Source organism: Canis aureus, chromosome 29 (genome assembly GCF_053574225.1).
Source record: "Canis aureus isolate CA01 chromosome 29, VMU_Caureus_v.1.0, whole genome shotgun sequence".
In the NCBI taxonomy this organism is placed as follows: domain Eukaryota; kingdom Metazoa; phylum Chordata; class Mammalia; order Carnivora; family Canidae; genus Canis; species Canis aureus.
In genome coordinates this window covers 35,434,105-35,446,224 of record NC_135639.1, presented here as the reverse complement: position 1 = coordinate 35,446,224, position 12,120 = coordinate 35,434,105, and the positions used below count along the sequence as shown (strand labels likewise).

The window sequence follows — 12,120 nt, the reverse complement described above, 5'->3', positions numbered from 1 at the left end:
AAAAATTGGTTAGACAGGCTTAACAAATTTGAGCTGTTATGATAAAAAATCAGCAACCTTGAAAATAGGATTATTCAGATGATACAGTCTGAGGAACATAAAGAAAAGAATAAAAGAAACACACACACACACACACACGAGTCTCAGAGATCTATGTGACAGCATCAGGCATAACATCAAATATTTAATAAAGTGTCAGAAGGAGAGAAGAGAAATAAAGGGACTGGAATAATATTTGAAACATTTCCTAAATTCAATGGAAAAATATTAATCCATATATCTAAGAAGCTAAACTTATTACAAGTAGGATAAACTCACAGAGATCTATATATAGACATATTATAATCAAACTGTCAAAAGACAAGAAAATATTAAAGGCAGCAAGAGGGAAGTGACTCAATTTATACAGGAGATCCTCAATAATATTAGAAACTAATTTCTCATCAGAAACCATGGAGGTCAGAGGCAGTCACATGATATTTTCAAGGTGCTGAAAAAGACTGTCAACAAAGAATTCTATACCCAACAAGATGATCCTCTAAAAATGAAGGAGAATATAAAATGAGTCACCTCCTTCAGAAAACAGTTTGGCAGTTCCTCAAAAAGTTTGACATGGAGTTATCACATGACCCAGCAATTCCATCCCTAGATATGCTCAAGAGAATTAGAAATATATGTCCACACAAAACTTGTGCACAGATGTTCATAGCAGCATTATTTATGATAGATAAGGAAAGGAAACAACTCAAACATCCATCTACTGATGAATACATAAATAAATTGTGGTATATACACATACACATAATAAAGGAATATTATTCACCTACAAAAGGAAATGAAATATTGATAATACTACAATGTGGATGAACTTGAAAACATTACACTAAGTGAAAGAAGCCAGACACGAAAACCCACATACTTTATAATTCTATTTATATAAAATGTCTATAATATAAAATTTCTTACAGACAAAAAGTAGATCAGTTGTTGCCAGGGTTGGGGATATGAGGGAGTATGGAGTGAGTGCTAATGGTATGCCCTTCTTGGGGTGATGAAAACTTTCTGAAATTAACATTAAATAGGTATAATGGCTTCACAACCCTGCAGGTATACTAAAACCAACTGAATTGTACACTGTAAATGTGTGAAGTTTATGGTATGTGAAATATATCTCAAAAAAAAGAAAGAAGAAAGAAAATTTAAAATTTTTAAAAAGGAAGAAGAAAGAAGAAATATACCTATAAAAAATGTTTCAAGTAGAAACAAATACACCATGACTACCACTCTTTCCAGTACCTAGTACTAGCCATTATTTTCTTTTACATTCCTATGGAAATGTTTTGTGTATGGGTAAATATATACATCTGAAATTTGCCCAAAAAGGAACACGCTATGCACAATGTTGTAATGAGTTGTTTTTTTGTTTGTTTGTTTGTTTTTCACAATTTATCTTGGATATTCCCCCCCTTTTAATACAGGGAGGATTGTCCTTGTTTTTAAAAAATTGCCATAAAGCATTCTACTCTGTGGATGTGCCATAATTCATTTAATGATTGAAGGACATTTGAGTTGCTTTTATTTTTTTCCACTGAAAAACCCTGCAGCAAATGTCCTAGAGAAATCTTTGTGCATGTATGGTGGTATATGGCTAAATTCCTAGCAGTGGAATTGTGCACATTTTAAAGTACAACAAAGAGACAGAGGGTAGTGGAAAGAAATGGACTTGGTCATCAACTGGACCTTGATTTCTGGTCCTGCCACTTATTAAATGTATGCTCTTAGCCAAACTATTCAGCATTTCTGAGCCTCATTTTCCTCGTGTGTAAACTGAATTATGTTTAAGAAACACCTCCCCAGTTTTAAAGTTTTCCTCCTACTTGGGGGAGCTCAAGTGACAATGTGTTTCTGGCCTTTCTCTAACTCTTTAATCACTCCATCTCAGGGGAGGTGAAGTGACTGACCCATCTGAGTAAACTTGGTAAAAAATAAATGGCTCGGATTCTCCATTTTCCTTCTTGGGAGTGAACTCTTCTCTGCAGTAAGTCTTTTTTGGACAGCTTCCATGTTGGGAAGTCTGCATTGGTTCAGCATCCAATTTACTAGATGGGTTCAGTAAAGGAGGCATTTGTGCCTCCTACTAATCTAAAATCATCTGATTTAGTCTTTTACAAAAAAAGTGATGTTTGTCTTCTACCTTCTTTTTTTTCTTATTTCTCAGGTTATTTCGAACTGAGGTGAAGAAGAGAGGTTATTTATTTGACCCCTTCAAGATTACTACCAATGATTACTACCTACCTTGAAGTATGGTTTTGAGGATTTTTTAAAAGATTTTATTTATTTATTCATAAGACACACACACACACACACACACACACACACACACACACACAGAGAGAGAGAGGCAGAGACTAGGCAGAGGGAGAAGCAGGCTCCATCCAGGGAACCCGATGCGGGACTCAATCCCAGTACTCCGGGATCATGCCCTGAGCCAAAGGCAGACACTCAACCTCTGAGCCACCCAGGCATCCCTGGTTTTGAGGATTGAAAGAGATATAATGTTTGAAAATATTTGAAAGATCTAGGTGCTTTAAAAATGATAACTATTAATACTATGTCTGAAAACAAAAAATAAAAGACAATGGTTTACATTAGGCTCTCACCCCATTATGTGTATCTCCATTAGCTGAGATCTTTTTTTTTTTTTAAACTCCACTTTCTGTGTTTTGTATTACAAGAAAAGGGTATATACTTAACATACCATTTCCAACTACATGTGCCCTTTTTATACTCTTGCCAGGGTACTTTCCCACCCTCTATATTGGTCAGTCTGTAACATGCAAGAAACAGAAACAAAATTCAGTCTTTAGCAAAAGAAAAAATCTCATGACTTTATGTGACTGGGAAAAGCAAAATGGATGTGATCTCAAATAGGACTAGATATAAGATCTCAATGTCACTTAGACGTTTCCTTTCTTTATTCATCATCAAGTATGCTGCTCCCTGCTTGTTCACCGCTGTACTCCCAACACCTAGACCAGTAATTGACACATAGTAAAGATGCAATAAAATATATATACAATGAGATAAGTGAATGTATAAGTTATTTCCTAATGTCCTCATTGTTTCTCCATACAACTATCCATAGTTAAATTTGGATTATAAAATCAAGCTATTGACCTGAGAAGCAAGGGCAGCCTTCTTTCATCAGTATGCCTTTATATCTATGTTTATCCACATTCAGGTTTATATTTAAATCTCCTAGGGATGAGTTTTGGTTGCCTGAGTCTTGTATCAACCTCACCAAACACTGACCATGAAAAGTGATAGGGCACTACAAGTAGCTAGCTTTGGTTGACATAACCCCTATGGCTAAGAAAATGTGACTGGAAGTATTACCACAACCTCATGAATGGATAACCACAAAGAAAAAGATTCTCCAAAGGAAGGGACACTGTAACAAAAAAGGAATAAGGGACATTGGGCAGATATAGACAATGGAGATTAACTACATCATTCCATCCTAAGGGTCTGTACTGCATTGAAAATTACTGCAGTCTAAAATCAAATCCTAAAATTGAGAGTTTATAGATTCAATAAAAAGAATTGATCACAATGACTCTTCTCCTAACACTTACAAAGGTCTAGTACTGGGCAGCCCCAGTGGCTCAGCGGTTTAATGCCACCTTCAGCCCAGGGCATGATCCTGGAGACCGGGGTTTGAGTCCCATGTCCCTGCATGGAGCCTGCTTTTCCCTCTGCCTGTGTCTCTTCCTCTCTCTCTGTATCTCTCATGAATAAATAAATAATCTTAAAAAATAAAAAAATCTTAAAAAAAAACTTAAAAAAAAGAAAACAAAAACAAAGGTCTAGTACTTCTCCAAATACTATGACATTTTTAAAAGTTTTATTGAGGTATAATTGACATATAACAAACCATACACGTTTAAAGTGTATAATTTGATAAATGTTTAAATCTGTAAGACTATCACAATGATCAGGATACTATATACATCCATCACCCTCCAAGTGTTTCCTCATGCCCTTTTGTTTTCCCCCATTCCTTTCTAACATTCCCCAAATGTTTTCTCCATTCCTTTCTAATCTCCCCACTTTTCAAAGGCAGACTCACCCATCCATACACAGCTTGTCATTTTGTGCCAAAAAAACCCTGCTGAGATGCTTATTTCAATTACACTGAATCTCTGGATCAATTTAGGGAGAATTGAATCCTTATCAATATTGAATATTCCAACTTCATAATATATCTCTCAACTTAGATATTTAATTTATCTCAAGATATTTTGCATTTTTTATTTTATAGGTCTTGCCTATCTTTTGCCAGACATTTTTATATTTTTATGCTACTGTGAATGGTATTGCTTTATCCTTTCAATTTTCAATTGTTTGTTGCCAGTATATAGAAATACAGTTGACTTTTGAATATTGATCTTGCTAAACTCACTTATTAATTCTAGTAGCATTTTTGTATATTCCATTGGATTTTGTAGAGATAGTAATGTCATCTGTGAACAAAATTTTATTTCTTTGTTTCCAATCTGGATTCCTTTTATGTATTATTATTGGCTTACTATACTGGCCAGAATTTAATTTTTGCTTTATGGATTTTGAACTTCTGTTACCAGGTTCTTTTTTTTTTTAATTTAAGATTTTAATTATTTACTCATGAGAGACACACAGGGAGAGGAAAAGACACAGGCAGAGGGAGAAGCAGGCTCCATGCAGGGAGCCCAGCGTGGGACTTGATCCCAGGACTCCAGGATCACGCCCTGAGCAGAAGGCAGATGCTCAACTGCCGAGCCACCCAGGTATCCCTGTTACCAGGTTCTTAAGCATATCATGCCCCTTGGTAAGTTGACCTCTTTGTCATTATGAAAAGACATTCTTATCCCTAGTAATATATTTTGCCCTAAAAATCTTCTCTGCTGGATACAAATATAACCACTTCAAGTTTCTTTTTATTAATGCTAGAATTAAACATCCTTTTATCATTCAAGTGTTTATATTTAAAGTGGGTTTCTTGTTCTCATTTAGGCAACACATGTACTAAAATTGGAATAATACAGAGAAGATTAGCATGGCCCCTGAACAAGGATGACACACAAATTCGTGAAGTGTTCCATATTTTTATGAAATATTACTCAGCTACCAGAAAAGATGAAAACCTACCACTTACATCGACATGGTGAAACTGGAGGGTTTTATGCTGAGTGAAATAAGTCAATCAGAAAAAGACAATCATCATTAAGTTTCATTCATATATGGAATATAAGAAATAGTGAAAGAGACCAAAAAGGAAGGGGGGAAACTGAATGGTGAAAAATTAGAAAGGCAAACCATGAGAGACTCCTAACTCTGGGAAATAAACAATGAGTTGCAGAAGGGGAGGTGGGTGAGGGGATAGGGTAACTGGGTGACCGGCATTAAGGAGGGCACATAATAAGATGAGCACTGGGTGTTATACTATATGCTGGCAAATTGAATTTAAATAAAATTTTAAAAAATTATAAATAAATTAAAAAATAAAGTGGCTTTCTATAAGCATAGGGTTAAGTTTTGCTTTTTTATACAGTCTGATAATCTTTGATTTTTAACTGGGGTATTGAGGACATTCACATTTTTTTAAAAGATTTTTCATTTATTCATGACAGAGGCAGAGAGAGAGGCAGAGATCTAGGCAGAGGGAGAAGCAGGCTTCCAGCAGGGAGATTGATGTGGGACTCCATCCTCTATCCCAGGATCATGCCCTGAGCTGAAGGCAGACGCTCAACCACTGAGCCACCCAGGTGTCCCAAAGCCATTTACATTTAATGTGATCATTACTATAGATGAGTTAAAAACCACCATCTTGTTATTTGTCCTCTGCGTTTTTTGGACCTTTTTCTTCTTTTCCTATCTTCCTTTTAGATTATTTGCATATTTGAGAACTATAATTTGAGAACTCTTTTCTTAACTTACTAGCTATAATTCTTTGTTGTGTTTTCAGTAGTTGTTTTAGGACTTATAAGATAAATATTTGACTTATTAAGTCTATCTTTAAGTGATATTATACTATTTTATGTGTAGTGTAAGAACTTTATAACAGTATACTTTTTCCTCTCTCAGTCTTTGTGCTATTATTGTCTTACATTTTACTTCTTCATGTGTTGCAAACTCCACAATACATTGTTATTATTTTAGTTTTAAACAGATTATTTAATATTTTAAATATTAATAATAAAGAGTCTTTTCATTTACTAATATAGTTATTTCCAGTGTTTTTCATTCCTTTTTCGCAGATCCAGGTTTCAAGCTTATATCATTTCCCTTCTGCCTAAAGAATTACTTTTAACATCTTTTATAATGCAGGTCTTTTAGTGATAAAATCTTTCAGCTTTTGTGTGTTTAAAAAGTTATTTTACCTTCACTGAAGATATTTCCAGTGAACAAAGAACTGTACTTTTAAAGCTTTTCTTCTTGCAGCACTTGCTGGTATTGCTTCATTGTTTTATTGCATGCATTTTTTAACAAGAATTGTGTTGGCATCCTTATCTTTGTTCCTCTGTATATGTGTCTTTTTTTAATCTCTTACTGCTTTTGAGATTTTTTTTCCCTTATCGCTGGTCTTAAGCAATATGGCTCTAACTCTTTTACTGTATTTTTCTTCCTGTTCCTTGTACTTGGGGTTTGTTGAGTTTCTTGGATATAAGGGTTTATTGTTTCATCAAATGTGGAACATTTTTCAGCCATTATGTCTTCAAATACTTTTCTGTCTTCCTTCCTTCAGAGACTATAATTACACAAATATTTGGCTGCTTTATCTTGTCCAATAGCTCACTCATTTTCTCAATTTTACCAATCTCTCTCTGTGTTTCATTTAGATATCTCAATTGCTGTGGGCTCAGGTCCACTAATCTATGTTTGATGTGCCATTATTACTATCTGGTGCATTTTTTTTTTTTTGCCCAGCGATGATCATTTTCACTTCTAAAATCTTGATTTGGGCATCTTTTATATCCTTCGTTTCTCTACTTATGTTCAGTATTCCCTCTATTTTTTTTTAAAGATTTTATTTATTCATGAGAGACACAGAGAACGAGAGAGGCAGAGACACAGGCAGAGGGCGATGCATGCTCCATGCAGGGAGCCCGACACGGGACTCCATCCTGGGTCTCCAGCATCACGCCCCGGGCCGAAGGCAGGCGCTAAACCCGCTGAGCCACTCAGGGATCCCAGTATTCCCTCTATTTTTTTCAACAGATGGAATACAGTTATAATAAGTGTTTAAATGTTCTTGTCTACTGATTCTATCATGTATGCCATTTCCATGTCATTTCTGGGTGCCTTCATTACCCAATCATTTAGCTCCAAATCCAGGCCAGTGTGAATTTGCTAGAATAAAACAGATGAATAAAAAGTCTGCTTTTGCCCTCTGCTGGCAGCCTCAGGAAGGAATCCTACTGGAGATGGTACCCAGGCTCATTAAACTGGCAGCTTCAATGGAGACATAAGTAGGATGGAAAGAAAACTTACCCAAGTTCTCTGAACACTGACTAATTGAATGCATTTTGTTTCCTCCTTTGGAAATCAAAATACATGTATCTGTGTTGAACTCTATGATGTGTATACATATTTTTGGGACAACTTCAAAAGACGTGTAGGGATTTTGCAGACCAAAGGTTTGGGGCCTTGAGCCAAATCCAGTCACACTTGTTTGTTTAAATAATGTCTATGGCCTTTTAATACTATAATGACAGAGTTGTGTGGCTGTAACAAAGATGACATAATACCTAAAAACAGAAATATTTACTACATGACCTTTTACAGAAAAATTTTGCTTATCTCTGATCTAGGCCAGTGGTTTTCCCAACTTTCTCTTTAAAGTTGGAGCAATTCTATAGGGTGCTCTGGGGTTTCATGGGGAGTGAAGGGAAGAAAACAGCACCCATGATTATCACAACCGCAGCCTCCACTTGGATATAGCAACTCTCTTTTTATCTATTAGGTTATCTTTTAAAGTTTCTTTGGAAGACAGAATTTTAGAAAATTTAAATCTATTTCACATCTTTTTTTTTCAAATATGAAAGTGAAGATTGGAGAAGGAAGGTAAATTTCTTACTCAGCCTAACATAGCTCCTTATAACCCAAATTTCATGATTCCCAGGTCTAAGGGTTCTTTATACCATCTGAATTGAAATTGATTAAGAGAGGGCTCTCCTGAAGGGCCTCTAACTTAAAAAGAAAAAAAAAAAAAAAAAAAAAAAGCACAGTGTCCAGGCTATGACTGGAGAAAATCTGCCTTGGGCTGGCATTCCCAGAACCACATCACCCACCTCTTGGCAGTCCTGCCCTTGATTTATGGGATTCTTATGAAACTGTCACACTCATGAAAAGTTATTTATTCAGTCCCATACAGAGTAACAGGAAAAAGTAATATGAACTTGAAAGGGTTGAGAGACTCAGAAATAGAAATCAGAGAGTCATAAAAAATAGAAAAGAAAAGCAAATATGGACATAATAAAGCGATTACCTAAGAACACAGGAAAGAAAGGGCCTGTGACAGGAGAAATATAACATCAAAAGAGAATCCCTGGGTTGCTCAGTGGTTTAGCACCTGCCTTCAGCCCAGGGCGTGATCCTGGGGTCCCAGGATCGAGTCCTAAGTCAGATTCCCTGCATGGAGCCTGCTTCTCCCTCTGCCTGTGTCTCTGCCTCTCTCTCCCTCTCTCTGTGTATCTCATGAATAAATAAATAAAATCTTTTTTTTTTTTTTTTTTTTTTTTTTTTTATTTATGATAGTCACACAGAGAGAGAGAGAGAGGCAGAGACACAGGCAGAGGGAGAAGCAGGCTCCATGCACCGGGAGCCCGACATGGGATTCGATCCTGGGTCTCCAGGATCGCGCCCTGGGCCAGAGGCAGGCGCCAAACCACTGCGCCACCCAGGGATCCCAATAAATAAAATCTTTAAAAAAAATAATGTCAAAAGAGAACTGGATAGAAAAATGCAGATTCTCCATATAGGCTAAAAAATACTTGATGCTACTGCAAACTCTACTTTTATTTAGAGAAAAGGATCAGTGAAATATGGGCAAAAGGCAGGGAAGGACCACAAGAGTAACTCTTAGTCTCTCTTCAGCTCTGGCCCCAAACTTAAAACTCTACTCAATCATACCAAATACCTGTTAAGACCCACTCTCCTTAAAAGGCAGTATGGTATTTATTCTTTCTCAAGCATAAACTTTGGAGTCTCACAATCCCCCCCAAGTAGTGTATTGTTATGGACTGATGTTTGTGTCCCCCACCCACCAAATTCATATGTTCATGTGCCATACCCCCAGTATGACAGCATTAGGAGGTAGGATCCTTGGGAGATCATTAGGTTTAGATGAGATGGTGACAGTGAAACCCCCATGATGGGGCTAGTGCCCTTCTAAGAAGAGGAAGAGACATCAGAGTTTCCTCTCTCCATAATGTGAACATATAGGGAGAAGGTAGCCTTTGCAAGCCAGGAAGAGAGGCTTCACCAAGAACTGAATCAATTGGGCAGCCCGGGTGGCTCAGCGGTTTAGTGCTGCCTTCAGCCCAGGGCCTGATCTGGAGACCAGGGATTGAGTCCCACGTCGGGCTCCCTGCATGGAGCCTGCTTCTCCCTCTGCCTGTGTCTCTGCCTCTGTGTGTGTGTGTGTGTGTGTGTCTCATGAATAAATAAATAAAATCTTAAAAAAAAAAAAAAAAACACTGAATCAATTGGTACCTTGATCTTGGACTTCTCAGCCTCCAGAACTGTGAGAAATAAATGTTAATTTTGCCACCCAGCCCATGGTATTTTGTTATAGCAGTTCAAGCTGACTAAAATATATATCAAAATACTTCTTTCAACTTCCCACTCACATTAGCTCTCCTTACTTATTAGTACCCCGAGCTTCAGTTGATCCACTTACTTGCCCTTATCTCTTAAGTCTCTGTGAAATGTGTAACCGATTTTGTTTTCCTCTTTGAGTTAGCTATTGAATAACTTAGAGACAAACTTAGGTCCCTTCCATAGCAAGTGTGAAGACTTCTCTGTATGTATTCTTGCAAAAACCTCATTCCTAGCCCCATTTTCGTCCCTGACTTCTTTTTCTCTCTGTTTAGGTGAAGGATATGTGACCTAGAAATGCATGGAGGACAGCAGCCACCTGCTAAGTCAGCATGGTGGTAGCAACAGAAACTAGCAAAGCAAAGGAAATCTCTTGGAACTTTAATTATAAGCTTCCAAATTCCCTCCCCATGTGGACATTCTTCCTCCACTGCTTAACATTAGAAAATTTGCTTGCTCTTGCCACTACTGACTATAATTGGGCCAGCATCTCTTAAAACTCAGTGACTAGAAGAAGGCTTTATCATGAAAATCAAGGTTGGAAGGACACCTGGGTGGCTCGGCGAGTGTCTGCCTTTGGCTCAGGGCGTGATCCCGGGGTCCTGGGATGGAGTCCCACATCGGGGCATCCTGCATGAAGCTGGTTCTCCCTCTGCCTGTGTCTCTGTCTCTCTCTCTCTCTCTCTCTCATGAGTACATAAATAAAATCTTAAAAAAAAAAAAAAGAAAATCAAGGTTGGAAATTTTGGTTTATCTGCATGATTCATTCCCATATTACGATAGCAGGTGAAAGGTAGAATTTGTATAGAGATCCGTGGAAGGCTATTGGCAAATTAAGTCATAGTAACAGATCTGAGTTTTGTTTGTTTGGTTTTTGTTTTTTTAAGAACTAATTTTCAAAGCCTATGTGTGTGGGAAGCTCATATGAAGAAAGACTGGAAACATGCCTCTAGCAAAACAAGCTGAGAAGGACACCTGGGTGGCTCAGTAGTTGAGCATCTACCTTCCACTCAGGGCATGATCCTGGGGTCCTGGGATCGAGTCCCGCATCAGGCTTCCCAGAGGGAGCCTGCTTCTCCCTCTGCCTATGTCTCTGCCTCTCTCTGTGTCTCTCATGAAAAATTAAATAAAATCTTTAAAAAAAACAAGCTGAGAAATTTGAAAAACTATCATAAAAATGAGGCTAGAAAAGCCCCTATCCAGCTAGCCTTGGAAAGTATCCACAGATCTTGAAGATAACCAGGATTCTGGGTGGAAAAATTTTACATATATCATGAGATATCAAAGCTCATACACATACCTAAGATACAAGGTCCAAATTTTCACTACCCATACTTTGCAGGAAATCATGGTTTAAACATTACAATTTGGTCTAGGACTTGAGAAACCAACAGGACTGAAACATAAGCAAGCTCAAACTAGTTCGTAGGAATAGTTCTACAACTCAGAGCACACAGGAATCACCACCTCCAAACAAACTAAGATAACTTCACAGTAAAGACGTTACGAATTGTACAAGGAAACAATCTACCATGAGGGAGAATTGGCAGATGCGACAAACAGGAGAAGCAGCGTTTTCAAAGTCTGGAGAAAGTGCAGATCTTCCTCAAATTATGATGAATTACATTCCACTAAACCAATCATAAGTTGAAAATATCCAAGTCATATATGCATTTAATATGCCTCACCTACCAAACATCAGAGCTTAGCTGAGTGCACCTTGAACGTACTTAGAATGCTTACATGAGCCTACAGTTGGGCAAAATCATCTAACACAAAGCATATTTCATAATAAAGTGTTGGGTATCTCAGGTAATTTATTGAATTCTACTAAAAGTGATAAACAGAATGGCTGTATGGATGAAGAACATTTCTAAGTGTGTCAGTTGTTTACCTTCACAATTGAGAGACTGGGAATTGAGTTCACTGCCCCTGCTCAGCATTTCAAGAATCATAGAGCATAGCACCAGGCCAGGAAAAGGTGCAAATTCCAAATTCAAAGTATAGTTTCTACTGAATGCATATCATTCTGTGCCATAATAAAGTCAAAAGATCATTAAGCCAAATCATCTTAAGTTGAGGGCTATCTGTAGATCCTCTATAAGACTATAATAGTAAAACAAAGACATCATAATGAAAGAACACAATAGGATGTGAAAAGAATAGGCAGAGAACTATTAGAAATGAAAACCTGTTTAAATATCAGATCAGACACTGTATGAAGAACTAATGAGCTAGTGGATAGATTTGAACAAATTGCTA

The 12,120-nt window shown here is 37.2% G+C and overlaps 1 non-coding gene across 1 annotated transcript; it reads left to right on the top strand.

Annotated features, from left to right (window-relative positions):
• The first annotated feature begins 5,038 nt into the window (after nucleotides 1-5,038).
• LOC144301508 (U6 spliceosomal RNA) lies at nucleotides 5,039-5,147 on the top strand. The gene has a single exon (XR_013368320.1). It is a non-coding gene; the product is annotated as a U6 spliceosomal RNA (small nuclear RNA).
• Nucleotides 5,148-12,120: the final 6,973 nt, after the last annotated feature.